The sequence below is a fragment of the Spea bombifrons genome, chromosome 1 (assembly GCF_027358695.1).
Source record: "Spea bombifrons isolate aSpeBom1 chromosome 1, aSpeBom1.2.pri, whole genome shotgun sequence".
Taxonomy (NCBI): Eukaryota; Metazoa; Chordata; class Amphibia; order Anura; family Pelobatidae; genus Spea; species Spea bombifrons.
The window spans coordinates 2646608-2652607 of NC_071087.1; positions in this window are offsets into that span (position 1 = coordinate 2646608).

Sequence of the window (6000 nt, forward strand, 5' to 3'; positions counted from 1 at the left end):
GGGGGTTAAAATGCATTTCTGGACCTCCAGAAATGCATTTTAACCCCCTATATGCCACTCAGCCCCATGATATGCATATATACCTCCAGAAATGCATTTTAACCCCCTATATGCCACTCAGCCCCATGATATGCCTTTTAACCCCCTATATGCCAGAGTGGCATATAGGGGTATAAGGCATATCATGGGGCAGAGTGGCAAATAGGGGGGGTATAAAGCATTTCTGGGGGCAGAGTGGCATAACTGGGGGGGGCAGGTTGGCAAATAAAAGGAAATTTAAAAAATATATTTACATGAATTAATATTTACTGGTAAAACTTTTTTTCCTATAGGGTCGTCTTATATTCAGGCTTTTTGTTTTTTTCCTAAATTAATATTTTGATTTTGGGGGGTCGTCTTATAATCGGGGTCGTCTTATAATCGAGCAAATACGGTATTATTGCTTTCAAGAAACACGTCCAGGCTCCTTTTGAACTCTTTTATTGAGTTTACCATTACCACTTCCTCTGGCAGAGAGTTCCATAGTCTCACTGCTCTTACTGTAAAGAACCCCCGTCTGTGCTGGTGCAGAAACCTTCTTTCCTCCAGCCGTAGAGGATGTCCCCTAGATACGGTCCTGGGTATAAATAGGTCCTGGGAGTGATCTCTGTACTGCCCCCTTATATATTTATACATAGTTATCAAGTCCCCCCTAAGCCGTCTTTTTTCCAAACTAAATAACCCTAATTCTGATAATCTTTCTGGGTACTGTAGTCCTCCCATTCCCCTTATTACTCTGGTTGCCCGTCTTTGAACACTCTTCAGCTCCACTATATCTTTCTTGTACACTGGTGCCCAGTACTGTACACAGTATTCCATGTGTGGTCTGACTAGTGACTTGTACAGTGGTAGAATTATTTCCTTGTTGTGGGCATCTATGCCCCTTTTGATGCACCCCATGATTTTATTTGCCTTAGCAGCAGCTGCCTGACACTGGTGGTCGCTACAGGTAAATTTACTGTTAACTAAGACTCCTAAGTCCTTTTCCATGTCAGTCGTCCCCAGTGTTTTCCCATTTAATACATATTCCCAGCCTGGATTTTTCTTCCCCATGTGCATAACCTTACATTTATCTGTGTTGAACCTCATCTGCCACATCCCAGCCCAAGCCTCCAACCTATGCAGATCCATTTGTAATCGTGCACTGTCCTCTATTGTGTTAACCACGCTACAGAGCTTAGTATCGTCTGCAAAGATTGATACTTTACTATACAATCCCTCTACAAGGTCATTAATAAATATATTAAAAAGAATAGGACCCAAAACTGACCCCTGTGGTACCCCACTAGTAACAGTCACCCACTCAGAGTATGTACCATTAATAACCACCCTCTGTTTCCTATCACTGAGCCAGTTACTTACCCCCATACACACATTCTGCCCCAGCCCAAGCATTCTCATTTTATGTACCAGCCTTTTATGTGGCACCGTATCAAATGCTTCGGAAAAATCAAGATATACGACATCCAGCGATTCACCCCGATCCAGTCTTGAGCTCACCTCCTCATAAAAGCTGATCAGGTTAGTTTGACAGGACCTATCCCTTGTAAACCCAATGCTGATATGGAGTCATACATTTATTTTCATTGAGATTCTCCAAAATAGCATCTCTTAGGAAAGACTCAAACAGTTTACATACAACAGAAGTTAATCTAACCGGCCTATAATTCCCGGGGTCACTTTTTGTCCCCTTTTTGAATATTGGCACAACATTTGCTATGCGCCAGTCCTGGGGAACAGACCCGGTCACTATAGAGTCCTTGAATATTAGAAATAGGGGTCTGTCTATTACATGACTTAACTCCCTTAGAACGCGGGGGTGAATGCCATCTGGTGATTTGTCTATTTTGTTTTTTTTTAGGCGGCGCTGCACTTCTTCCTGGGTTAGACAGGCGGCATGTACTGGGGCATTTATCTCATCCTGCTGTATATTACCTGGCATTTCATTTTCCTCTGTGAATACAGCAGAGAAGAATATATTTAATAGATTAGCTTTTTCCTGATCCCCGTCTATAACTTCTCCCTCATTACTTTTTAAGGGGCCAACGCTTTCATTTTTAACCTTTTTACTATTTATATAGTTAAAGAATATTTTGGGGTTTGTTTTACTCTCTTTGGCAATGAGTCTTTCTGTTTCCACTTTTGCTGCTTTTATCTGATTTTTACATATTTTATTTTTTTCCCGATAGCTTCTTAGTGCTTCCTCACTGCCTTCCTGTTTTAGTAGCTTAAATGCCTTTTTTTGCCATTTATTGCCCCCTTTACATTTTTATTTATCCACATTGGTTTTCTCTTGTTCCTGACTCTTTTATTCCCATACGGTATGTACTTTTCACAGTGAGAATTTAAGATATTTTTTAAAATCTCCCATTTAGTGTCTGTTCTCTTGTTGTTGAGGGCATTTTCCCAATTTACAGTGTTAAGGGCTTCTCTTAGTTTATCAAACTTTGCCTTCCTAAAGTTCATAGTTCTTGTGGCTCCTCTAAGAGTCCCCTTATTGAAGGACAAGTTATAATGTATTATATTGTGATCACTATTTCCTAGATGCCCTCTGACCTGCACATTAGTTACTCTGTCAGGTCTGTTGGTTAATATTAAGTCCAGTAGAGCGCCCCCTCTGGTTGGGTCCTGTACCGTTTGGGACAGATAATTATTTTTACTTATAGTCAGAAAGCGGTTTCCTTTATGAGATTCACAGGTCTCGGTTTCCCAGTTTATGTCGGGATAGTTAAAGTCCCCCATAATAACCACCTCATTGTGATTTGCTGCCTTGTTTATTTGCTTTAATAATTGATCTTCTGCTGCTTCAATTATATTTGGTGGCTTATAGCAAACCCCGATCAGTATTTTATTATTTTTCTTTCCATATATTTCTACCCATAATGACTCCACATTATCATTTCCCTCACATATATTCTCCCGCAGTGTGGCCTTTAGGCTGGACTTTACATAAAGGCAAACTCCTCCCCCTTTTCGTTTTTTTCGATCCTTCCTGAATAGACTATAACCCTGTATGTTAACCGCCCAGTCATAGCTATCATCCAACCATGTCTCTGTTATACCCACTATGTCATAATTTTCTGCAGACATTATTAACTCCAGTTCGTCAGTTTTATCGGTCAGACTTCTGGCATTAGTAAGCATACAATTTAGAGGTATATGGTTTTTTCTCCTATCAAGCCTATCCCTATTAACTATTCTAACCCCTCCCTCCGCTCCACCCCAGGTACATTTATAAGCCCCAGCTCTCTATCTATACTATCTTCCCCTTCTATATTGTAGTTTCCCTCCCCCCTTTCCCTAGTTTAAACACTCCTCCACCCTGCTGGCCATCTTCTCCCCGAGCACAGCTGCACCCTCCCCATTGAGGTGCAGCCCGTCCCTACCGTAGAGCCTGTATCCGACAGAGAAGTCGGCCCAGTTCTCCATGAACCCAAACCCTTCCTTCCTACACCAGCTTCTGAGCCACTTGTTTAGCTCCCTAATCTCCCGCTGCCTCTCTGGTGTGGCACGTGGTACAGGTAATATTTCAGAAAATACTACCTTAGAGGTCCTTGCCTTGACCTTGCTACCTAAGTCCCTGAAATCATTTTTAAGGACACTCCGCCTACCTCTTACTTTGTCATTGTGCACCATGACAGCTGGGTCTTCTCCAGCCCCTCCCAGTAATCTGTCAACCCGATCCGCGATGTGCCGAACTCGAGCGCCAGGCAGACGGGGAAGTAAATTGGGCAGCTGTAGTGGGTTTAGGTCATTAAAACTGTAGCTCACTGTATAGTTCAAATGTTTTATATTCCCCTAGTTAATGATTGTTTGATGTTTTATTATCTGTGATAAATTTAATTCATGATTCATGGAAAAAATATATATTTGTAATATATATATATATTGAAATTAATGTAAGCTGACTCTTTATTTTAAAACATAAAAGGGTCAGCTTTACTAACATAACCAGGGCCGGAATGGCCCACCGGGAAACTGAGAGATTTCCCAGTGGGCCGGCACACTGACATACTCTAGCTGCCAATGCAGCTGTGAGTTTTGAAACAGTCGTAACAGGAATATCATCTTTAATTATGGGGAAACAGCTTATTGATCCAAGGATAAATCTGACTGCCATTTTGGGGTCAAGAAGGATTTTTTTTCCCTGGTTAGACCACCTCCTCTGGCCGCTAAAATCATTAAGCAGGCGGCGGAAGCAGTCTTATGGCCACTTTAAAACTTGCTGCTGCATCGGTTGCTATGGTATCTCAGCGTGCCGGCCCACAGACCCGCATCCTGTCATCTTGTTTGTCCAGCCCCTTTGTAGACGCATTGTGACGCTCAAGGGGGCAGGGTCACGAGGAACAGCATGTCATGACAGGGAGGTCGTCATGTTGGAGGAGAGACGCCTGCAGGGGAAGGAAGCTGGTAAAATGTAAGTATTTGAAAAAAAAAATAGTTGGAGTGATAGGTGGAAGGGGACCCGTGTTTCAAGGGGAGGGCTGCCTTGAAGCAGCAATTAAATACAAAAGGGGGGTATAAGTACACAACAGGGTGGTTGGGGCATTGTATATAAATCGATTAGCTAAAGGGGGATAGCTGGGGGCAATACACATGGGTACATAAACCAGTACAAAAGGGGTCATCAATGTGGGGGGAATACATTAAAACTAAAGGGAGGGCTGGCTGGGGGGGGCAATACACAAGGGGGAAACACACTTACAACAAACCAGTGTGGAAAGTGTTTATGCCTTGTGTAGTTTAACCCGTCCTGATGCGGGTATCGGTGTGGCAGAGCCCGTCCTGGTGTGTGTGTGTTTGGGTGTCAGTGTGGCAGAGCCTGTCCTGTTTTGTGTGTTTGGGTGTCGATGTGGTACAGCCTATGCTTGTGTGTGTGTTTGGGTGTTAGTGTGGCAGGGCCTGTCCTGGTGTGTGTGTTTGGGTGTCGGTGTGGCAGAGCCTGTCCTGGTGTTTATTTGGTTATTTGACGCTTTAGAGGAAAAAACATCCTAGGCCCAGAAATCAGATGAGATGAAAAGTAAAGGTAAAGGAAACTTAAATGTTGGTTCTTCAGAGTCTGTGAAACCTACTCCTGATCTCATTATACAGGGGGCTACTCCCTTTGGTTTCATAGTCATTCCCGGTAACTTTTTACACACGCAGTGACAGGCCAACTCGTATTCAACTCAGTACGTGTTTGTTTATCTGATATTCATTGGGTGATGGAGTGTTAGGATGACTGAGTGGTATTAATTTGTCAAATATTAATTTGTAATTTAAATGTTTTTTGCAGTAGCAAATAGTGGAACTCAGGTATGTATGAGGGGTGTGGGTACAAGAGCTCGACCATGAGATACAATATATGAGGCTGGTTTTCAGCCCTGGACATAACCCAAAAATGTCTAATAATAATTATTATTGTTATTTTTATTATTTATTTGCGGGTATCCTGTATCATAGTGTTATGTGAATGGCTTTATTTACAATAATAAAATATAATAGTAAGATGTTTATTATTACTATTATTAATTTAGAGGTATCCTGTATCATAGTGGAATAGGAACTTTATTCATTACATGTAAAGAGCTGCATTTTGTTTGTGACGAGCAGATGGTTAACAGCAAAGCTCAGCGTCAATTTCCAGAGGGAACGGCTGAGACTTTGTTCTTTTCTCTGCTGTAAGAAAGTTCCTGGTTATTTCATCATCTGATTTCCTCTGACTGTAATTCCCGGGTCGCCCCTGTAATTACATATCTGGCCGAGACGCGTTTATTCAGAGATCTGTGTGTGAAGCCAAAAAAAACTCCGAGAAACTTTTCAATGACAAACAATCTGATTTCTAAGCAAATCCACGGAGAACACATTTACAGAACTGACATCATCTCCCGCTCGGAACAAGTGTGTGACTGCGATGTCGTTTCTACTGTGCAAAAGAAATGGCCAAGTTTAATGAATTTAATATTATAATAAAATCAAATC